The sequence below is a fragment of the Coffea eugenioides genome, chromosome 4 (assembly GCF_003713205.1).
Source record: "Coffea eugenioides isolate CCC68of chromosome 4, Ceug_1.0, whole genome shotgun sequence".
In the NCBI taxonomy this organism is placed as follows: Eukaryota; Viridiplantae; Streptophyta; class Magnoliopsida; order Gentianales; family Rubiaceae; genus Coffea; species Coffea eugenioides.
Window position 1 is genome coordinate 21,832,029 of NC_040038.1, and position 25,048 is coordinate 21,857,076.

At 37.9% G+C, this 25,048-nt stretch overlaps 1 long non-coding RNA gene across 1 annotated transcript in view; it reads left to right on the plus strand.

Moving 5' to 3' along the window:
* The window catches only part of LOC113768790, a 29,061-nt gene extending 13,932 nt beyond the window's left edge, over window positions 1-15,129 (plus strand). Inside the window, exons 2-3 of the long non-coding RNA XR_003468145.1 lie at window positions 6,513-6,590; window positions 15,091-15,129. This is a non-coding gene — a long non-coding RNA (uncharacterized LOC113768790). The remainder of the gene's footprint in view (window positions 1-6,512; window positions 6,591-15,090) is intronic.
* The last annotated feature ends 9,919 nt before the right edge of the window (window positions 15,130-25,048 follow it).

The window sequence follows — 25,048 nt, forward strand, 5'->3', positions numbered from 1 at the left end:
TGTAAGTGTGGAAAGAATTGAGGCAATTATTAGTACTGGCTATAGAGGTTAAGAGACCGGGATTTGATGGTCAAACTCCATATATGGTGATTTTGAACCAAGATAAAAGAGTTTCAAAGGAATAAATTGTATTTTCCCTCCCATTTACCTCCTAGAGAATTTCTGCTTTGAAATTCTAAAGAAAAACGAGGATGTACTAGTTTTATTTTCAAACGATGATTGGAAATGATATTTATATATATGCTTAAGTATGTATAATTTTCTGATTTTGGTAAATATGTGAATTTTACTTGAATTTCAATCTGAAAATTTGTGAATAACTGATGAGTTGTTGAATTTTGTATATGATGGGCTGATACAAGGTTAAAATTTTCTAAACTAAGTTTTTCCCCCTTGATTGTATACTGGTGTATTCTCACACTTGAATTTGTCTATGCTTTACAAAAAAAAAAAAAAAAAAAACTTGAGTTTTTGGAAGAATGGCGAACTTATGTGTTTATAATGTTAATCTTGAACTTGATAAGATTTTTGGTTACTTTAAATACTCTTCTTATGTTTAAAATTCTTAGTTTTCAAGAAGAGTGAGCCTATCTTTAGGTGTACGGACTGAGGGAACTTTGAGATATACAGTAACCGCATTCAAGAGCACAAAGTTAGTGTGAATTGACTTGGTTTCCATTTAACACGTAAGTTAGCAAGTTGTACCTATTTCTTGGGTTTGAACTTGGAGCTTGAGGCTTTAACTATAAAACCCTAAGACTGGTTATTCTTGGAGATGATGGTGCTCTGGCTGGTGGCTTGCTTATTAAAGATTTTGAATTTCGAATGGAGAACCTTTGGTTTTAGCTTGTGTTATGGTTTGATTGGATCTAATTTCGTAAAGGCATGTGATCTGATTGAAATTAGTGATATTTGGACCTTTTGGTTTAACTATGGACTTAGGAAGGGTGGTGCGCGCCGTGAGGCCTTTTGTATCCTACTTGCATATACTTCTATATTTTGTGGCACTTAATTGCCTATATGCAGTATTTGACATATTGGGCTTGTTTTGTGACTTCCAACTCGTGCTATAACTTTTGATACATGTAAAGAAGCATGTTTTGATTCTAAATATTTTTGCAACTTGTATATGCATTAAGTTCTTTTATACTTAATTATTCCTTTTCTTGTGCTTATAGACTTCTATTAAGTATGGCAGCAGGAATGGGAAAAAGGGGTCGTGGCCTAGGGCTTAGACAACCCCGTACTCATGAGAGAAATTGATGGATAGTCTTATATAATTTAATGAGACCATAGTACTGAATATGAATCGAGAATAAACCAGAAGATTAGATCTACCAGTGTATAATGGATTAACCTAGTTGGGAACTTAGTGAGATTTTCCTGTGCGAAATTTTAATAGTTGTTTTATACATATATTATGAGTGGTCCTATGGCCATGTTTCAACTTTTATGAAGTTTGAACTCCGAAAGTATTTCATTGGTTTGGTGAGATGACTTGAACTCATTACCTATTTGTTCTACTTGAACAAAAGCGTTTTCAATTTTACTTGACTATTACTATACCCAAATTCACTTGTTTTACTTTTTCACAAAATTTATATATATATATATATATGTATACACATTTTGAACTCGTTTGAGAATCGAAATCAGATAGAGTTCAAGTTCGAATCTTTTCTTAGGAACATGAATGCCTATTTGTTATGAATCAGAGATTAGAAATGATCGGGCTTTATGTACTAGTAGAGTTAGCTCTTGGTTTGGATATAAAAGGGTGGTAAAGGTGTTGGATCACAGGTTATGCGAATATGAACCTACATGTCTATTTATCTTTCTTAAAGGTATGTTCTAAAATATACGCTTTACCCGAACATAGATTTAACTTGAAACTTTGAGGAAAAGTGTTGGAACACCCTCCATGTATATGTTATGATTATTATGTATATGTTTTAAAATTCATGCATTAAGTTGCATGATTAATCTTCTTAAACCTATTTGAGAGATTTGAAATATGTATTGATGATTGTGGTTAAACATTATTTGAAATCTCTTACTAAGAAAATTTAGTTTTGGATCATGAAGAAAATTTGTATCTTTAACTCTAATTTTGAATCGCATTTTGCCATAGATACATTCAAAATACATCAAAAGTCTCGACTTTATCTTGTAGGTCATGATTGGTTTGATTTAGACAAACTTTTGAGGAAAAGGATTCTAGTCCTACTAGTGCGTAATAGTTTTTAGTCAGGGTTTGGAACTTGTTTCTTATGGCGTGTAATTTATGGTTTCACTACATACGTGAGTAAGACCTTAGAACAGAAGTACATATCATTATATCAAGGGGTATTACTTTATTTGTGTGTGTGGATTTTCTTACGTATCAAATTCGTGGAGAGGCAAGAGTAAATATACTTGGATGACTTAGATGCGTGAGAATTTATAGGTTGTGGATAGTTAAGTTTTAAATTTTGATTTGCTACTCATTTAGATGCTTTGAGTTGTTGATAGGCTGACAGTCAGGATTAAGCAAATGGATGAATGAAAAGTTTGGAAGAGCTACATATAGAAATAGAAGTTCTTCGCAAGGAGTTGGAATTCCAGACTAAATTGGTTGAATTCTAGGAAGAACGATGCAAACAAGAGTTTGTAGAGAAGATGGAATTATGGAACAAGAACTTGCAAATGAAAAAGAAATACAAAGGAGTATTGGAGGAACTTCGGGAAAAAAAAAACTCGAGGGGATGCGACCCACTATTCAAGTTTCATCTCAGTATATTTCTAGCAACCAAGTTAAGGGTAGTGGAGGAAACTCCCATAATGAAAAAAGGGAAACTTAAAGAGAGATGTGAACATGAATTTGTTGTGGAGCAGAGAGAAAAGAAGAAAAAGAAAAAGGAGAATTCTCAAGCTAATCAGGCCGTAACTTGTAGAGTAACTTGTGGATACTGTGGCAAGTTTAATCACACTGAGATTATGGGCTGAAGGAAACAAGGAAATGCTTGCTATGCGGGAGTCCTGAGTATTAAGTTTTAAGTTGCCCGAGGAACTCCTCAGCAGCTCATTAAGTCTGCTGCAAAACAGTCGAGTGTTAGAGAGAGTGGTTAATACTAATGGCTATGAGAAGAACCAAAGTATTAGAAGCTCTACGAGTGAAGATGGATTTCACTTTGCTTAAAGACAGGGATTATGATTATAACCTAGCCTATACTGAGACTTTTGAAGGTTGTAATCTTTTGTGTAAGGGATGAAATCTTTTGTTGCTTTGAACATGGATGACTTAGCATGTTTTGCTAGAATCTTGTTTATTCCCTTTTCTTTTGAAATGATTTGATAAATTTATCCTAACTTGATGAAATTATTATGGTCTTTTATAGCAAATGGAAGTTTACTTTGCATTTAATCAATTTCATGACTTATTTGTATATCTAAATTTTGTTACGCTTATAGCCTTGTGAGAAGGCCATGTCTATAATATTGAGGTTGGAATCAAGTGGGTATTAGGAATAAATATCTTTTACCTTGCATAAATGAATCATTTGAGTATCTACAAGAGACAGTAGTACTTTCCAAGTTAGATTTAATACAGGACTACAACTAATTGAGGATTCTAGAGGAAGATGTGATTAAGGCTAGTTCATCAGAAAAGTAAGCACTTTGAAATTCAATTATGCCATTGGGAGTAATGAATACACTAGTAGCATTAATGGATTTGGGTCTTTAAGTCGTATTTGGGTTAAAAATTGGCAGTAATACTCATAAATGACTTGGGGACTACAATAAGATATTATTGAATGTAAGGTTTCATTTTGTACTTCGATATTTGCATACAAGTATACGAAACCAGATATGATTTTTGAAGTTATTGATTCTTGAGGGCTCTTACTATCTATTTTGAAAGATTACTAGGGTTAAGGTCCAGTAGGACAAAACTTGTGTGCTAATAAGATATTATCGAATTTGATCTGCGAGATATTTAAAGTTCATTGCGTATACCAATTTAAAGGGCTATTACATCATTTGTTCCTGAATTGACAAATTTCTTAAGGCAATTGAATCTGTGAACCGCATGAAGGAATTGTTATCTCGCTAGTCGTGAACAGATTAAGAATACAAGACTTACGTGATATTTAATGCGGAATAAGTTTTACAATTCGTAAGAGTGGGATGCAAAAGTGACATCTGGAGTTTTTGAGTTAAGGTATGAATTTCGAGGACGAAATTCTCTTAAGGGGGAGAGGATGTGAGGACCCATAATTTTATTATTTCAAAATATTGTTAAATTGGTCATTTTAAAAAATATTTCGTACTCGAGTTACCCAAAAAAAAAATAAAATAAAAATAAAATATACTAAAGTACATGAATTTCTCGAAAATAAATTTTTCCGATTGGTTCTTTACGCGCATATTATTTTAATGCCCAAATTTATTCAAGATGAATTGCTTATCGTGATTTTTATTGTTATATATATATATATACTTGGATTATCATATTTTAGAGTTTTAGAATCGAATAAGTTGAATTTCCAAGTTCAAATGAGAAAACCCTTAAGTTTGACCTTTATACGGGCGCGTGCCGAAAAGGCCCCGACAGGCACATTAATTTGATTAATTGGAGATTTTAAGAACATGATATTAGACTACTAGTAATGTACTATTAATGTACTAGGGAAATTACCTCAGAGGTTTAGTGCACAAAAGTTGCAAACGAGCGCGAAAATTGGACACGCAAATACCCTAAACGGACCTAGCATGAGTTGACACTTAGACTTAACCATTAAGTCACCAATTCTCTCCACTTTCATTACAATACCTGATTTCACTCTCTCTCCTCTCGTCACTCTCTAGTTGGCCGAAGATGGGAAGAAAAAAATCTAGCCAAAATCCTCACAAACTTGCTTCAATCCACTTCCAAATTTCATCATCCATTAGAGGGCTTTGATCCTAGCTTGGAAGAAGGGGCTGTTCATCGGTTTTCTTGGAGGAATTTTGGTCAAGATTTCTACCCTAAAGCTGTCCAACTAAGTTCTTGAGGTAACTCACTCACCCACACTTCAATCTTGCAAAATTATAGCTCAAATGGAGCAAAGGTAGCATGGGTTTGCAACATATGGTAGAATTTGGGTTGATTGGTTGAGTAATTATGTTCTTGCAATTCCATGACATGCTCGAGGGTTTGAGGATGTTTATTGGTGACTGATGTGATGAATTAGCATGTTGTGGTTGCTGATATTGTGCTATGTTACATGTATATAGAATGATTGATGGAATGAAGTTGGAAGAAAGTTAGAAATTTGGAGAAGTTACTGTCTGAAATTTCTGACTTGCTGCCGACTTTCTTGTTTGCTGCTGCCCTATAATTTCGAAAATTTTCTGGTGCTAATTGAGCTTCCAAATTGGTGTAGATATGTTGTGCTATGTGTATTGTGGTTTTCTACCAAAAATCAACCCAAATGGTTGGTTAAATTTTGAGTTACAAGTAAAGAAGCAAAACTGGAACAAGCTCCAGAATTTTCTGACCAGCAACATTTGTGTAGCTATAACGTTTTGCTCGTTGATCGAAATTGAGTGCCCTTTGCGGAATTTGAAAGTAGACTCTTAGAGCTTTAAAATGGTACCAAGCTCATTTTCTAGTTCATCCCGAGCGATTCGTGACGAGTTTTGAAAGTTGGCTGCCTGTTTATTACTGTTCATCCGAGACTGTCCAGAAAATCCATTTTGTTGCTTGATTTTGAACCGCTTATGTCTGGATTTTGGGAATGATTTCTTCTGCATAAATATATCCTTGTGAACCTATTTTCTAACACCACCAACCGTTTTCAATTTCACTGAGAATCGAGTGAGATACGGCCTAATTAGCGAAGTGCATTAAATCTGGAAAATAGGCCAACAGTCCAGGAATTTTAGCGAACTTCAACTTTTTATTTCTTGAGCTAGGAACATCGGAATCGAGTTCCGTTTTTTTTTTTTCATTTGAAACCTGGATTGGAACTTTACATGCATATCAAATTTCAAAGGCTGGTTTTGATTCAATGATTTTTAGCGAAATTCCAAAATTATTGGAAAAACTTGGACTGTTTTGACCTATCTTCAATGAATAGTAAACTTCTCTTGTAGAAATTGACTTGTTTCTGATTTGATTCTTGGAAAGTGACCTTCTACAAAGTTGTTATGCTTCGAATGATGTTTTTGACGGTGTAAAATTTTCTATTTTAGACTTTCCGAACTTCCGGACTGATTTTTCCACGAATGACTCGAAAAGTGAAAATTTCCAATTTGGACCTAAATGTTCTTTTAAGGGCCTAGGTTACATTTTTACAACTCTTAGAGCATTTCAAACCTATTTTCATGAGTTCACCTATCACTTGAGACCTCATTTGAAAGTCGGTTCCTTATGAACCGAAATACTTTGGAAACTTGAATTGTGGAGTCAAAATTGACTATTTCTTTTCTTTACACGAATACTGTATGGCCTGGAATTTGAGATACAATGCATTATTGCATACTTTCAGGATCTCAAGAGGACTTCGAGGGAACTCCCGGCGAAGCGTCTTAGAGCTAATTTCTCAAACTTTGACTTTTGATACTTGGTGAGTATCAAGTGCATGTGAAGTGTTTAAATGAAATGATTCTTGTACTTGCTAGTTAATGAGGCTAGGGCATACTTTGTCGCCCTTGTCCTCTCTTTCATGAAATTGCTTTTGTAACGACCCCACCTCCCCCTAAGGCGAACCAGAGGGTTCGGCGGACCGCCTGCCCAGCTCTCGCCGGTTCTCAGTCGATCACTACAGTCCTCAAACAAATTGCAATATAAAACTCAAATATATAACAAATTCTCCAAGAATTTCCTATCACAATCGCAGTGGAACTAATTCCCAAACGTGGAACGTACACGTTCATCCATTCAAGTTCAAACATTCATACGAACGTATATACATATACATCCGACCAATCTCAAACCTTCATACACCCCTAACATCAACTATTACACAAGAAGAAATCCAAAGTCAAATCATACATAAGATACTCCATCCAGCTACACAAATAACGTAATACAAGCTCTTCCTTTGCCTCGATCCCTGTGGGGAGAAGAAAACATTTGGGGTGAGCTAGAAGCTCAGCGAGTGAACAGTAAAATCAGTAATCCAATAAACTTTACAATTGTACATTTACATGATGCAAGAATTAGTGATCAAATGTGCATATATTGCTCTCTTGGAGCCAGTGAAATTCTTGTACTTAGATATCCAACGCTCCCTTAGATCAAGTAACGGATAAACAGGTAGAAGGAGCCATCGTGCTCCAAGGAATACGTAAACAGTAGCGGGGACATTGGTTCTAAGCACAAGATTTTCCCAAGAACTCACCCGAGTCAAATGTCATGGCACACACACAAACACAATGATATGCAAATCATGAAATCGATGCAAGACTTATTTCCAAAGTAATTGTGGAAAAGTAGTTGAGGGATCACTCACCAACCATGGCTCACGAACCTTATCCGGCATACCTCATTACCTTGATCAAGTTGAAACCCTAAATTACAAATATCAAGTCAAGCAAAGGAAATTCTAAAATTAACAAGCTTCTATTGCCTTTTGGCATTTTAATCACAATTAAAGCTACACTTATCCGATCGAAACGAATCTTATGGCGTTACGAAGCTAAGACATATGTCAACATTTTTTATGAAGATCTCCAAGGCCAAAACATACTTATTCAGGGTCAAAATCCGAATCCTAGAGAAAGAACGAAAACTGTCATAAAACAGGGGTTATGGGGCAGTCATGGGTATTTCGGTCAATTCACAAGCCAAAGTACTCCAATCAATCTGAAATTTTGTAGGCAAGTAGTCAACTCATATATCTACAAGTTTCATGTTTTGAGCAAAAGTTGATTCGGTCTACAGTACAGAGAAAATGACAGTCCAAGTTCAGTCCAGAAACAGGGAAAAACTTCAATTACTCTTCTTGAACCGACCTTTGCATATGACTATCACTAATCACAATTAAGGGCTAGAAATCCCCACTTAACATGAGACTAGCCTATACCAATCATGTACAGGCCAAAACAAGGATGAATTAACTTAAACAAAGTTTAGAAATGTCACTAATATGGAACTTAATCCTCCCAATTTCCAAATCACAAGAATTTCCATAAAATGAATCAAGATCAATTCAAATTCAAAACAAACACATACTCTCAAAAATTGGACGGCATAACCCCTAAATTTTACACATTTCCAACCTACCATTCAAATACCAATTCTCATAACAATTAACCACAGTCACCCATATGGTTCATAAACAATACCATACATTCAATTAAGCCATAATTTCCTTCAATCAAAGCCAATTAAAAGCTTAAAGCCAACCTTGGAAAAATCCCTAATTTGAAACCCTAGAAACCGGAAATTCACTTCACATACGGAAATTTTCCGCAACAACCATAAATAACGTACAAGAGCTTCTATTAACACCATTGAAACCACTAATCCAAATCCAATCCAAGACTTTCATATAAAATCATAAAAATACCCAATACATCAGAAAATCACCATAATTTCCATAAACCCATGAAATACTCCACAAAATCACATACATGACCACCACAAACCATTAATTAACCAATATTAGAACCAAAGGAAACTCGCATATCCAATCTTACCTCAAATTCAAGAGAGCTATCCACCTAGAGCTTCCCTTCAAAAACCAATCCATCAACAGCTTTAAACCACCATAGAGAACCCTTGTGTGAAATATTGTCCAAAACCATTGGTGAAATCGCAAGATTTGGTGAAGATTGAAACTAGGAAAAACTTGAGAGCTTTTCTCTCTTATGAAGCTCGGTTGAGCCAGGGAAGAAATGAAGATATTTGGGTGCAAAAGTGAGATAAAAAGGCAGGAAACAGTCGGTCAAACTTGGCAACCGTAGCTGCCACGTCAGAATCCGGCCGGAATCTGGCCGGATTCTTGGCCGGATTCAAGGCAGTGGCTAAGTCGAATTTTTTTCAAAATGTTCAAACAATCCGGCCATCAATCCGGCCAAGAACTGGCCGGATTTGGCCCCTGCCTTTTTTTCAAAACTTTTCTTTTCTTTTCCAAGTTCAAACGTTGCGCTCCCCCACTCGTCCAACAAAGATATAAAATTCTCACGAGTACAGTGAGCATACACAGCACGCACTCATATAAGAACACGTTTCTAGGACCATTAGATCGTAAAGAAATAGAATAATGCCTAGGGAGGACTTGTGAAAATTACGGGATCTCACAATCTCTCCCCCTTAAAATAATGTCGTCCTCGACATTCTAACTCATATATATATCCGGTCAAGATATCGCTCAGAAACCAATCAAGCATTAAGATTCAATCTACTCCAACTTGTATTTACCAGGTCCAATTTGTTTTTCCCCAAAGTCAGTCAAATACTAAGAATCATTCTAATCTCACTTATCGCAATTCATGATCTAGTAAAGCATGGCTTATTTAATAATCACTTATCAAATTCAAGTACTAAATATCATGCCAATCTAACTTATCAAAGAGTCACGGTCCAGTAGGGAGTTAATCGCGTACCCAGATAAAACAGGCAAAAGGCTTGAAATCGGACGTAAAGTCCCAGATAGTTGGAAGAAATTCTGGATACAACGAAGCTTCAAATCAAAATGCATCCCTGGTGGTGCTGGACAACACAACAAGCTAGCACAACAGCTGTGCTTCACCAAAGAATTTCAGTTCAGTAAGTTGGCCCTGCGGTGCTGGACAACACAACAAGTTAGCACAACGGCTAAACTTCGCCAGAGAGCCTCAGTTCAAGTATTTGTCCCTGGCGGTGCTGGATAACACAACAAGTTAGCACAACGGCTAAACTTCGCCAGAGAGCCTCAGTTCAAGTATTTCATCCCTGGTGGTGCTGGACAACACAACAGGCATGTCTCGCCAGAAGAATGGTGGTGCTGGACAACACAACAGGCAATGCCCCACCAGAGAGGTTCAGTTCAACCGCTACAGAAGAGTAGTAGCCGGTCTACAACCACATGAGTCCGAATAAATTCAAGAGTAGGGTCAAAGCAGAGTTCAATTACTTCAGGTTCATAGTGCACGAGTACGAAGAAGTTCAAAAGCAGGGTCAAATATTACAAGTTCAGGGAGCATGAACACAAATAAGAGTACAAGTTCAAGTTCAAGGATCATGAGTACAGGTAAGAACACACTGGCCTAACCTCTGTCCAGCAATTCACATTCTTAAATAGTCATAAAATGCAAGTCCACCTACAGGTCACATACCATATATTCAGCGAAGTTAGGTCCATTAAGAGTACGTATGAACACACTCGCCTAACAAGGTCACGTCTCAAGGAAGTTCAGTCTAGTCGGTCTCAGGCAGCTCAGATCAATCTCAGGTAGTTCGAGGTCAGTCCCAAGTAGTTCAAGTATAGCAAATTCCAACACTTACCAATCAGGTGGTGCGACTTTAATCAAACAGGAATACTAGAAGAAAGATACAAAACTAAAGTTTTCTCAACAATTCTAGCCACCACCGAAATCTATCAAAACCCGCCACACACTTATTGGCAAGTCCAAGTCATTATTTCACTCTCCTTATTCGGTTTAGTCGTGAGTACAATACAAAATCTTCTGTGCTCTAACCTATGCCATCACAACTTATCTCAAACTCACTTATAATTTCTATTCACATCGTCATCCATTAAACCATGTTCCGTCCAAACTTCATGAGCATTTCCTCAGGAAAAAAATATCAAGTATTCAAGTACAAGAAGTCCAACTAAGAAACTTCACGACTCAGACCATATGCTCTTAAACGAAAATCAAAGTCATATTTTACATGTACCACTTCCAGAATTAGTGCCAATGTCACTAATTTCAATCGGATCACATGCCTTTACGAAATTAGATCCAAGAAATCCATAACACAAGCCGAAATCAAAGGTTATCCATTTCGAAGTTCAAAATCTGTAATAAACAAGCGACTAGCAAAATACTATCATCTCCAAGAATAACCAATCTTAGGTTCTATAGTAAAGTCTCAAGTTCCAAGTTCAAACCCAAGAAATAAGTACAACTTGATAACTGACGGGCCAAATAGAAACCAAGTCAATGCACACTAACTTCGTACTCTTGAATACAGTTACTCTATATCTCAAAGTTCCCTCAATTGTACGCCTAAAGATAGGCTCACTCTTCTTTTAAGACCAAAAATTTTAAAGCGTAAGAGAGGTATTTTAAAGTACCCAAAGATCTTATCGAAGTCAAGATTTACATAATAAAACACAGGTTCGCTGTGCTTCCGAAAACTCAAGATACAAATTCATGTGTGAGATTACATCAGTATACAATCAAGGGGGAAAACTTAGTTTAGAAAATTTTATCCTTGTACTAACCCATCATATACAAATTCAACAACTCCTCAGTTATTCACAAATTTTCAAATTTGAAATTCAAGCAAAATTCACATTGTTTCCAAAAATCGGAAATTACACGTACTTAAAACGTATATCTATTGTTGAGGTCTTAAATCTCTAGGAGATATGTGAGCGGAAAAATGCATTTTATTCCTTTGGTACCCTTATATCTTGGTCCAAAATCATCACACCTGGAGTTTGACTATCACATCTCGGTCTCTTATCCTCCATAGCCAGTACTAATAATTATCTCAATTCTTTCCACACTTACAAATATAATGATAATTCAAATTCGTCCAACCTTTCATTGCAAATCTCTTATCCCATATCTTCCTTCAATATAACATCACCTAATTCCTCAGTTTCTTCTGCAAGTCCCAAATAAGAACTCCCAAATAATCAATTTCTTTAACTCCTAAGATACAATAGATCCTTGTTCACATAATATTCAAACGGATCTCGCAGTCAAGCATCCTAAACTTCAAGCCTAGGATACGCTACGAAGATCTGAAGCCTAAGCTCTGATACCAATTGTAACGACCCCACCTCCCCCTAAGGCGAACCAGAGGGTTCGGCGGACCGCCTGCCCAGCTCTCGCCGGGACTCAGTAGATCACTACAGTCCTCAAACAAATTACAATATAAAACTCAAATATATAACAAATTCTCCAAGAATTTCCTATCACAATCGCAGTGGAACTAATTCCCAAACGTGGAACGTACACGTTCATCCATTCAAGTTCAAACATTCATACGAACGTATATACATATACATCCGACCATTCTCAAACCTTCATACACCCCTAACATCAACTATTACACAAGAAGAAATCCAAAGTCAAATCATACATAAGATACTCCATCCAGCTAAACAAATAACGTAATACAAGCTCTTCCTTTGCCTCGATCCCTGTGGGGAGAAGAAAACATTTGGGGTGAGCTAGAAGCTCAGCGAGTGAACAGTAAAATCAGTAATCCAATAAACTTTACAATTGTACATTTACATGATGCAAGAATTAGTGATCAAATGTGCATATATTGCTCTCTTGGAGCCAGTGAAATTCTTGTAATTAGATATCCAAAGCTCCCTTAGATCAAGTAACGGATAAACAGGTAGAAGGAGCCATCGTGCTCCAAGGAATGCGTAAACAGTAGCGGGGACATTGGTTCTAAGCACAAGATTTTCCCAAGAACTCACCCGAGTCAAATGTCATGGCACACACACAAACACAATGATATGCAAATCATGAAATCGATGCAAGACTTATTTCCAAAGTAATTGTGGAAAAGTAGTTGAGGGATCACTCACCAACCATGGCTCACGAACCTTATCCGGCATACCTCATTACCTTGATCAAGTTGAAACCCTAAATTACAAATATCAAGTCAAGCAAAGGAAATTCTAAAATTAACAAGCTTCTATTGCCTTTTGGCATTTTAATCACAATTAAAGCTACACTTATCCGATCTCCAAGGCCAAAACATACTTATTCAGGGTCAAAATCCGAATCCTAGAGAAAGAACGAAAACTGTCATAAAACAGGGGTTATGGGGCAGTCATGGGTATTTCGGTCAATTCACAAGCCACAGTACTCCAATCAATCTGAAATTTTGTAGGCAAGTAGTCAACTCATATATCTACAAGTTTCATGTTTTGAGCAAAAGTTGATTCGGTCTACAGTACAGAGAAAATGACAGTCCAAGTTCAGTCCAGAAACAGGGAAAAACTTCAATTACTCTTCTTGAACCGACCTTTGCATATGACTATCACTAATCACAATTAAGGGCTAGAAATCCCCACTTAACATGAGACTAGCCTATACCAATCATGTACAGGCCAAAACAAGGATGAATTAACTTAAACAAAGTTTAGAAATGTCACTAATATGGAACTTAATCCTCCCAATTTCCAAATCACAAGAATTTCCATAAAATGAATCAAGATCAATTCAAATTCAAAACAAACACATACTCTCAAAAATTGGACGGCATAACCCCTAAATTTTACACATTTCCAACCTACCATTCAAATACCAATTCTCATAACAATTAACCACAGTCACCCATATGGTTCATAAACAATACCATACATTCAATTAAGCCATAATTTCCTTCAATCAAAGCCAATTAAAAGCTTAAAGCCAACCTTGGAAAAATCCCTAATTTGAAACCCTAGAAACCGGAAATTCACTTCACATACGGAAATTTTCCGCAACAACCATAAATAACGTACAAGAGCTTCTATTAACACCATTGAAACCACTAATCCAAATCCAATCCAAGACTTTCATATAAAATCATAAAAATACCCAATACATCAGAAAATCACCATAATTTCCATAAACCCATGAAATACTCCACAAAATCACATACATGACCACCACAAACCATTAATTAACCAATATTAGAACCAAAGGAAACTCGCATATCCAATCTTACCTCAAATTCAAGAGAGCTATCCACCTAGAGCTTCCCTTCAAAAACCAATCCATCAACAGCTTTAAACCACCATAGAGAACCCTTGTGTGAAATATTGTCCAAAACCATTGGTGAAATCGCAAGATTTGGTGAAGATTGAAACTAGGAAAAACTTGAGAGCTTTTCTCTCTTATGAAGCTCGGTTGAGCCAGGGAAGAAATGAAGATATTTGGGTGCAAAAGTGAGATAAAAAGGCAGGAAACAGTCGGTCAAACTTGGCAACCGTAGCTGCCACGTCAGAATCCGGCCGGAATCTGGCCGGATTCTTGGCCGGATTCAAGGCAGTGGCTAAGTCGAATTTTTTTCAAAATGTTCAAACAATCCGGCCATCAATCCGGCCAAGAACTGGCCGGATTTGGCCCCTGCCTTTTTTTCAAAACTTTTCTTTTCTTTTCCAAGTTCAAACGTTGCGCTCCCCCGCTCGTCCAACAAAGATATAAAATTCCCACGAGTACAGTGAGCATACACAGCACGCACTCATATAAGAACACGTTTCTAGGACCATTAGATCGTAAAGAAATAGAATAATGCCTAGGGTGGACTAGTGAAAATTACGGGATCTCACAGCTTTCTTGATAAGTGATACGTGTTACATGTGAATGCAAATGAAAGTGTTTTTCGTGAGCATTGAGTAGCAGAATATATCATGCCCTTTTAGGGTAGGAGGTACCGCTCATCCCGTCTCAATGCTATGACCAAATCTTGTCGATTGGAGCTTCGTCTCATCGACCTAAAAGTGAATGGGGGGGGACGCCCCAACCCATTGGCTAGCCTTGTAACTCGAGCCGGCAAGGGCTTGGTCGAGAAACTTGGGTGAACCTTGGGAAGTGTTATAGCTTGATCCAAATAAGGGGTCTTGCTAGGTATACTTGTTAAGTGATACCACCTACATGCTTGTTTGGTTACGGATCCAAGAGGGTGTCATGGTGGCTGGAGGTAGTAAGTGGAGTTCTACATGGATAACTGCGAAAGTTGACGGAGGGTCAACTACCTGAGCTTGGATTGCGCGTGGATTAGCTCCTGAGAGCTCCCTTATCCTTTTATTGTGATTAAATTCCCTAGTTGCTTAACGTTTCGCAGTTACTTGTTACTCGAGTTATTGCTTTATATTGTGTCTTTGCTAGCATGCTTGCTTGTTTTTCCCTTGGCCTCACTGAGCGTTAGCTCACCCCAATTTGTTTTTTTAACAGGTTTGGAAGTGGAAGTTCTCAGGCTTAATTAGTGACCCCCAAAAATAATTTTTCCCCACAGGGCTCGAGGCCAAAGAAAGCACTTGTATTGAGTTATTAGTGCCTGAAGGGATATCTCATATATAATTTGAATTCGATTCACTTGATAAGTATTTGATGTAATTATTTGAGAACTGAGGACTTTTGTCTTAATCGGGGAATGATACCCTTACTTGAGATTTGTAATGTATCTTATCTCGTTCTAAGTTTGAAAAATGTTATTTCGTTTATTCTTGAGGTTGTACCCTATGTTATTGGATGTGAGTGATGTATTTTAATTGAGGACTGTAGTGAGTCCCGGCGAGAGCTGGGCAGGCGGTCCGCCGAGCCCTTTGGTTCGCCTTAGGGGGAGGTGGGGCTGTCACACTTATTCTTTAACTATCGTTTCAAGCCACATTACAAGCTCATAAAGTCCATCGCTGACTTATCTTTCATGACAACCCAAAGTGAGGATTATATTCGTAAGAAATCCATCAATCATTTGTGATCATAAGGGTATAACCAATTTTCACATGTTTAGCTATCGTTTCTACCAATATTGTTGCAAGCCTATAAAGCTTATATGTTGACTACATTTTCTTAAGAAATAAGGGTGACAAACTCTTTGCTTTCACTAAGATGTGATATTGAAGGGATTACATACAATTTGAGCACAAGAATAAGACAAATCCTGACCTCTCATTTTCCTTAGCCACCTCAAAATCAGAAATAAAGTCACTTGATTGGTCCTGAAAGATGAGCCAACTGGAAATGGTGACCCATTACCCAAAGCATCGGTGCTAAAGTGAGGAAGAAATCTTTTGTAATTTGGCATTATTTTGAGAAATTCATCATGAAATTTTCTGTATAAGTTTAAGCAAGATGTTCAATTTTCTTCGCATTATATAGGAAACACAGTTTCTTACTTTGTTCAAATAAATGGAGAGACATCTAAATCAATTTTTGCAATCAAATGGGCCCACGCTGGGGCAAAATTTTTTTTTGCAAGATTTCACAAAATAAGCCCACACTGGGGCAGAATTTTTAATACACTTGGGAATTTCGTCAAATAGTCAAGCAAGACTTTCAAATCAATCACACTGCTCTTTCCATGAGTAGTAGTTGCAATATTTTAAAATAAAGTGCATGTTGTACTTTGGCGAGCCCCCTGTGTAGGTATCCATGGCTGAAATCGATGAAGAAGCGTAAGCCAGAATCTTATGAATCAAGGCCTCAATGAGGAGCAACCATGCCGTAATGCAAATCAATTGATCGGTTGCACAATAATTGGTGGAAACTGGGGCCAATTATTTTTGAAAAAATTCTCAAAAATCAAACTTGAATTTAATTTCTTGTTCCTTGACAAATTTCAATTTCTTGTTGATGAAATTTCAGCGCCCGCCGCGAACCCTTCCATTTCCCATTCTTGACAACCACATTTAATTCACTGATTTCTCCACCGTTAGCATCGAATCTATCACACTAACGTGTGTGTTTCTTTTCTTCTACCACCGTTAGCATTGAGTTTATCTCACTAACATGTGTGTTTTTAATTCTTAAGGCAGGCTCGGGTTTAATACCACTGGCCCGTTATTAAGGCAGGGTCGGGTGCTATCCCACTGACCGACCAATTCTCAAAGCAAACTCGGGTTCAATCCCACTGACCGATCATCAAGGCAGGCTTGGGTTTAATCCCACTGACCAATTTGTCAAAGGCAGGCTCGGGTGCTATCCCACTGACCGACCAATTCTCAAAGCAGGCTCGGATGCTATCCCACTGACCAAGTGAATGATCAAGCGAATGGCAGGCTCGGGTGCTATCCCACTGACCAAGTGAATGATCAAGCGAATGGCAGGCTCGGGTGCTATCCCACTGACCAATTCAACACACTGGGGCAAATCTTTGGATAAATTTTCAAGTGAGTCTTATACAGTTTCTTCATACATAACAGCATTTCATTGTGCATCGCCACTAGCCGTGGGTCAGTCCCACTAGTGGGCATTTTATTTTGCATCACCACTAGCCGTGGGTCAATCCCACTAGTGAGCATTTCATTTTGTATCGCCACTAGCCGTGGGTCAGTCCCACTAGTGAGCATTTCATTTTCACTACCACTAGCCGTTGGGTCAGTCCCACTAGTGAGCATTTCGTTTATTCTGCCACTAGCCGTGGGTCAGTCCCACTAGTGAGCATTTTATTTTGCATCGCCACTAGCCGTGGGTCAGTCCCACTAGTGAGCATTTTATTTTGCATCGCCACTAGCCGTGGGTCAGTCCCCCTAGTGAGCATTTTATTTTGCATCGCCACTAGCCGTGGGTCAATCCCACTAGTGAGCATTTTATTTCCATCGCCACTTGCCGTGGGTCAGTCCCACTAGTGTGCACTTCATTTGCATTGCCGCTAAACGTGGGTCGGTCCCACTAGCGTGCATTTCATCTTTATTGCCACTGAACATGGGTCAGTCCCACTAGTGAGCACATCAAATTTTGTTCGGATCAATCCCATGATTTTAAATTTTGTTCGGGTCAGTCCCATGATTTAAATTTTCTTGTTGGGGTCAGTCCCCTTTTAAATTTCTTGTTCAGGTCAGTCTCGTTTTAAATTTCTCATCTGGGTCAGTCCCATTTTTAAAAAACTTTTTCGGGGTCAGTTCTCATTTCAAAGACGGCAGTCGTTCGAATAGTGGCAATCGAATGACACAGGTAAGTATTTGGTGTCTACTTCTTTGTCTCAAGTTTTTCCAAAACTCAGACAAAGAGGGGCAAACTGTAGACAACAAATTTTTTATTTTTTAACTTTATTGGTTTAATTAATTGAATTTTGCTTTATTTGTTGCAATTCTAGGGTTTTATTTTATTTTATTTTGTTCTAGTTCATTTTATTTTATTATCTATTTATTTTTGTCTTCATACTAAATTTCAACAAAAAAAGGGAAAATTGAAAAATATAAAAATACAAAATAATGTGTGAAATAGGTGAAAGTTTGCATGCTAGACAAATGGAGAATATGCAATAGGGACAAGTGTCCCTTTGGATATTAGACAACACAACACCTAAGGGATTATGTGTCTAGACACTTGGTGGATAAGAAATTTTGGGGGGAACAAAAATAAAAAGAAAACAGAGAGAGAGGCAGGGGACGGCTAGGGTTTGGTGGGGCAGAAAGGCTTCGAGAGGAAAAAGGGCTTCATCCGAGAGTGAGAGATAGGGAGAACTGAGAGGGGGTTTCGGCCTATAAAAAAGAGAATAGAAAAAAAGAAAAGGAAACAGACGGCAAACGGGAGAAAAAACAGGAAAAGAGACAAGAGTTGCGGCGGAGCTTGAGAAAAATCAGAGGAAAAACCGAGGGGGTGGACGGAGGGGCTAAGACAGATTGGGAGTGACGGCCTAAAAAAGGGCATCGGGCAAAAGAAAAAGAAAGACCAAGGGGAAGGAAAAGGCAAAATAGGGGAAGGCTGGCGGCTGAGAAAAACAAAACAAAAAAAAACAAAAAGAGAAACAGAGCAAAAGAGAAAGCAACCGGCAAGATTGTTGCCCTCAAGGAAACCCGTCTTCACGAGGATGAAGAAGGGGTGCCACCCACAACTCTCCGTGAAGTCTCTCTTCTGCGGATGTTCTCCCGAGATCCCCATGTCGTCAGGTCGATGGATGTTAAACAAGGTCAGAATAAGGAGGGGGAAGATTTCGGATTGAAAAGGGGCGGAAGACAACAGAGCTAGGAATAAAAATCCAAAAGAAAAGCTGCGGAAGCTTTGGAAAAATCTGGAACAAACGGCAAGAAAAACTGGTAGCGGACAGAGGGCTCTTGGCTGAAAAGGAAAAGAAAAAAGGGAGTAAAAACTAAGCAAGGCCGAAGAGAGGAAAGGGGAAGATGTCGGTAGGGGAACGAAGAAAAAACTAAAAATCTGGGAATTGGAAAGAGGGCTTCGTTTGAGGAGAAGCTTGGCCGAACAAAAAAAGAAAACTTGAAAGCTTGGGGAAGCTAGGTGAAAAAGGGACGGAGAAACAGAAACAAGCAAAGAGGGGTCAGAGGAAAGAAAGTCCAAAGAGGCGGTGCACTAAGGAATAGAGGAAGAAAAAGGGGCTTCGGCCAAAGGTGAAACGGAAACAAGAAAAAGCAACGGCAGCAGCAACACCGTCACCGTTTTCCTCCCCTGCTGCCATCCCCGAGACCATCGTTCCAGAAACCACCGCCACTCATGCCGCTACCACCTCGCCAAACCCACCATTATTACCGGCAAAGTTTCACCAAGCAAACGCTGTATGCCATCCTTCCTCTTCGAATTTCAGTTTAGACATTTTAGTATAAACAGTGGGAAATCACAAAGCACGTCTGCCATGCACTTGTTCAGTGCCAATTTCATGTTGATTGCTCACAATTTTAGATTGCATGCGCCTTATGTGTTGAATTGAACTGAAACCTCTTGTTGTTTGACCAATTTTGGGCTGATTATAATCTCAATTGGGCAAGAAGTCGGTGAAATTTAATGCCCCCAACCTGTTCGACGAAATGCCTGAGCTGAAAATCCTTATTGGCAGATGATTTGTTTTACATTTTTTTTTTCTCCGTGTGAAGGAATAGGCTGAGTCAGCAAGTTCCCTTCTTTGCATTTCAAAAATTCGGTGTATTGGTGTTTTGCACTTGTTCTGTTTTTCGTTCCCTTATTCTTCTTTTTGTAAGAACCCGAATTAATCTTCCTGAATTTGATGTTATGAGAGGGGATGTTGTGAATTTCATTGTTCGTTGAGAGTGATTGAAATTGCAACTAAATTTCTAGTTTTGCTGCTCGGAAAAAGGGGTCGAAATGCTAACTGATGTTAGCTCCTTGGAGAAGACAATTACTTGTCTAAAATTGCATTCTCCGTCCATCCATTTTTTGTTTGTTTTGTGATTTCGCCCCAAAGCTTTTAGAGCTTCATGTTTCGACCCCCCAAACCTTCATAATTCATTCAATTAAGTCCGATTCTGGTTGCATTTGAATCCCTAATCTTCCCTCTTGTTCTAATATGACCTGGAAAATCGGAAAAGTTAAGTTCATTTCTCTCTTTTAGATTTTAATCATTTTTTAATGCATAAGTAGTCTTTTAGCTAGATTAATTCTTGTTTTTAAGACATAATTGTGGCTTAATAATTTTTGTTGATTTCATCATGTTAGGGTGCTTGTGAAAAAGGTGATTTGGGCTGAGAGGTTATTTTACTTGGGTTTAAGGGAGTGGGTTTGAGCTTCTTATTTTGGTTCTTGGTTTGGATTAGAGGATGGAAGCCCGCTGAGTTTGTTGGATCATAAATAATATGCTGGCCCATTCCATTTGCCTTAGATTTTCAAATGGGTTTGGAAAGTTTCGGCCCAAGAGATAAATAAAAATGGCCCAGCAGCCTGATCCGTCAAGAAGCCTGATGACGAAATTTCATTCTAGTCCCTTAACTTGCGGATGTTTTCATTATGGCCCTACAAACTTTCAATTTCATTCAATTGGGTCCTTGCTTTAATTGCAAATGAGTTCTTGAACTTTATTTTTCTTCAATTTTGACCCCAAAACTTTATTAATTTTTGCAATCAAGTCCCTTCTTCTTTTAACTTCTTAAATGTGGTTTGTCTACATGATTTAACTGATCCAATTTCATGTTTATTTTTATCTTTTGTGATTATTTGTTAACTAAAGTGATGCCTTGACCCTTTCTTTGTTTTTTTGGAGGGTAAATAAGTAAGTTCGTGTCATTAGGGCTCCAACTCAAGGGAGGTACACCCTATCCCTTATTTCTTACTTTATTTGACCCTAAGTGCCCTATGTGACTTTACGTGTTTAATTGTATGCCTCTTGGATGTTTATTTATTTATTTGCTTTATTGGCTTTAGCTTTGTATATTTATTTTAATTCAATTTTGATCATTTGAAAGGCACTTGAATGCCAAATTTGTAATAGTTAGGTATTTGTTTTTATTATTTATTTTATTTCCCCTTTTAGATTGTAGTAGGGCCTCCCCCTAATGTAATAGATAGGGATTTATTTGTTTTATTTTTGCTGTGTGTGATTTGCATGCCTATGTGCTATGTGTTACCGCTTTCTTAGGACGTGCATCTAGATATCATGCCTATGTGTTATGTGCCTTATGTGATCTATGTGTTTATTTTCTTTATTATGCTTTATCTGATTTTCTTAGACTGTAATAAATGCATGTTATCACACTAGTCCAATGCTAGCTGTGATTCCTTTCCCGTCACCACACTAGTCCAACGCTAGTTGTGGCTCTTTGTTCCGATTTCCCACTAGTCCAATACTAGTGAGGATTCATAGATATGGGTTAGTCCAATACTAGACCCTTAGGGACCTCCCTCGTTAGATCATGTTTGTATGATTACATTACACTTCATGCACATTTTTCCATTTTTTAGGATCTTTATCATTTTCACATAATATTTTCCCTAATAAAATATCCCTTACCCCTATGTATATATAACATTTAGATTTGCATCTCATTTAGGAGGTTAGGGGGTAGATTAGTGCATTTTGCCTGATTAGACTAGAGATAACCCCTTTGAATATGGGATATGGACGAGTTTGGCTTTCTAGCCTTAGCACGCTTGTATTCCCTCTATTAAAGGAAAAATTGAGTCACGAACATTAGTCCCCCGCACCCGACATGATGCATTCCTTTAGGTCACGTATATTTGTATAATTATTTTTATTTTCCTTTTCTTTTCTTAGAGTCTCGTATTTTTACATTATTCGTGACCTCTCCAAAGAGTCACTATTGGGCATCACAATTAATGTGATTGGCACTATCTAAGCTTTGAAGAAAAATTTTGCCCCCCGATATCCTCTTAGGTCTAGGGTTTGCATTCATATAGTACATCCAAATGTAATAAATCTTTAGGTTAAAAAAAAATAAGAAAATGTTTGACTAAATCGCGCAACTAGCCTTGGCTAGGTTGAAAGGGTACCTTGGATTCTTATCCTTGCCTTCCCTTTCTTCAAATGTGACTCCCGAATCTTTTTCTCTGATTTTCGTAGACTTGGAGTCGTTTAAAAAGGGTTTTCTATTTTTTCCTTTAAAAATTCATTTTTAGGTGACTTGGTACACCTTAACTCAATACCAAGTGGCGACTCCGATTTTTATTCAAAAACTCTTTTTAAACTATAATTTGGGCCCAAATCGTAGCACTTTAAAACCCCCATTTAGGCCCATTTTCCTTTTAAATCAAAAATCATATTTTCAATAAAAAATTCACTTTTTAAACCATTTATTTTTCTTATAAAAAATGGGGCGCGACATTTCAAAAATTTATTGCGATGCATTAGTCTACGAGCCTTCTAAAATCAAATTTTTGGCCTCAGTTTATTTATCGTCTCAATAGTGAGGAATTATTTGTGAATTTCTTCAAATTATTGCCCTTTATGCAGGGGATTTTTACCCATTTTGATAAAATGGCCAAAGAATGATTGTTAGATGCTCATATTCTAATGTACCAAAGATCGCCCCAGGGTCATGGAAAGGATCGGATCCTACCTTACCTTGTGCACTACCCCTTTGGATGGTACAAAAGTATAAACGTGCAAGTCTCCTTGGATTAAATATCCGAGACACAGGGCGGTTTATTCCTAACGTGGGATCCCCTAAATGGCATTCCCTTTCTATGGTTTATGCGTGATACCAGTTTATTAAAGCAGTAAAATATGCAATTTGAAATGAAACATGACCTAAGGGACCCTTTATTTGCCAGGGTAGGCCTAAAATGATATGGCATTATTAATTTATGAACGGAATATACTAAAATTTCTTAAACGTGCAATAGCCTATCTACAAGGGTAGGCTCTAAAAGAAGATCATGCCAGACCTTTATATCTTAATGTTCGTGAATGCAAAAGGCAAGAAACAAGGAAAGTTAGCTCAACACATAACACATTGTGACAATCAAATAATAATAATAAAATATAGAAAGCAGAAATAAGGTGAGAGGGTTGGAATCCCTCCCCTCGTGCATAGTGTCCCTAGTTCAGGATAAGGTCGACTCTACCCTAAGCAATTCTAATATGGATGCATGAGGTTTGGCTCACTAATGCATCTAGACTCGATAAGGTTTCGGCTCTCAAGCCTTTAGGCCTAAAGGCGAAGGGTCATCATTCCCAGGGCCTTTGATCGGTGGCTCGAGTGATCCCTTAGGTAGCGCTATGGGCGCAGAGCACACCATCCGCCTACCCAAGGCAATCGATCCTAATCCTACAAGGAGGTGTGGGAAACGCCCACGAAAAAAGAAAGAAAAAAATAGGGTAAATAAGACTATGCATGCACGTATGAGGTACTTTCTTATTGAGGGAGGGATTAAATACCATAAATGCGGACGGAGGTTCTAGGGCGACTACCCCCCACCCAACAATGCAAAGCGCGGGATAACATAAATAAATCATTCATCCATCAAATCAATCGTGCGCAAATAGGTGAGGAAGCGAGTTGATACGCGCGAAAATGCAAAAATCCTAAGAAAGAAAGAAAAAAAAATGCAATCCTAAACATCCAAATGTAATATATAAGAAGGTTAAAAGAAGAAAAGAATCGACTAAACCAAATGCTCGGACTCTCTAGTTCCCCAGTGGAGTCGCCAGCTGTAGCGCCCCATTTTTTAAAAATAAATAAATGGTTTAAAAAGGTGAATTTTTGATTTAAAAAATGAATTTTTGAAAAACATGGGTCTAAATGGGACTTGAAAATGCGACGATTTGACCCAAAACAATAGTTTAAAAAGGGTTTTTGAAATAAAAATCGGAGTCGCCACTTGGTAATGAGTTAAGGTGTACCAAGTCACCTAAAAATGAATTTTTTTAAAGAAAAAATAGAAAACCCTTTTTAAACGACTCCAAGTCTACGAAAATCAGAAAAAAGATTCGGGAGTCACATTTGAAGAAAGGGAAGGCAAGGATAAAAATCCAAGGCACCCTTTCAACCTAGACAAGACTAGTTGCGCGATTTAGTCAAGGATTTTCTTATTTTAACCAAAAGATTTATCATATTTGGATGTACTATATGAATGCAAACTGTCACAGCCCCACCTCCCCCTAAGGCGAACCAGAGGGTTCGGCGGGCCGCCTGCCCAGCTCTCGCCGGGACTCAGTCGTTCACTACAAACCTCAATTAAATACAAGATACGATCTCAAATAAAATTCAAATATCTCAAAACTTTACATATCAAAAGCGAAGCGTCCACGCTTCCACTGCGCCACTCTGATCCTTGATACCAACTATTATACAGGAGGAAGTCCAAAACTAGACTATTACACAACCAATCAATTCAAAACGTTCAATACAATCCCAATATGAACCAGTACACAAAAGGAAATCCAAGTTCAATCCATACATGAGGTAATCCACGAATAAACACTACAAGCCTTTCCTTCGCCTTGAGCCCTGTGGAGGGGAATAAAACATTTTTGGGGTGAGCTAGAAGCTCAGCGAGTAACCAGTAAAATCAGTAATCAAATCGGTTTAACCATAGTTCATTTCGATGATGTTCAATTCAAATCAAATGATAAGTCCAGAAACAATTTCAACATTTACAAAACATTAAATATGGAGTATCAATAATTCAAGAAACATTTACAATGGAAAGCGATAATAACATTCGTGAAAGGATACGTTCGTTCTCCTGTCATTTCATTTCATTTGTTTTCATTCGAGCATTCATTCACCCCGTCCCTGGCTTTTGGCCAGGCTCCACCAACCTACAAGGTAATACTCGAGTATACCGAAACGTTCACCCAAGTTCCTAGTCGCCCGACCGAGTCCGCTTCTGGCTCGAGACGACCGGTAACAAGGGGCAATGGCTAGTTCAGCCCAAAAGGCTTACATTCATGCGCAAGTAGCATTTCAATCGCTCAATCATTAAAATTTCACAATCACTTAGGCTAAGTGCGATAAAGTACACACTCGCCTCGAAAACTCGT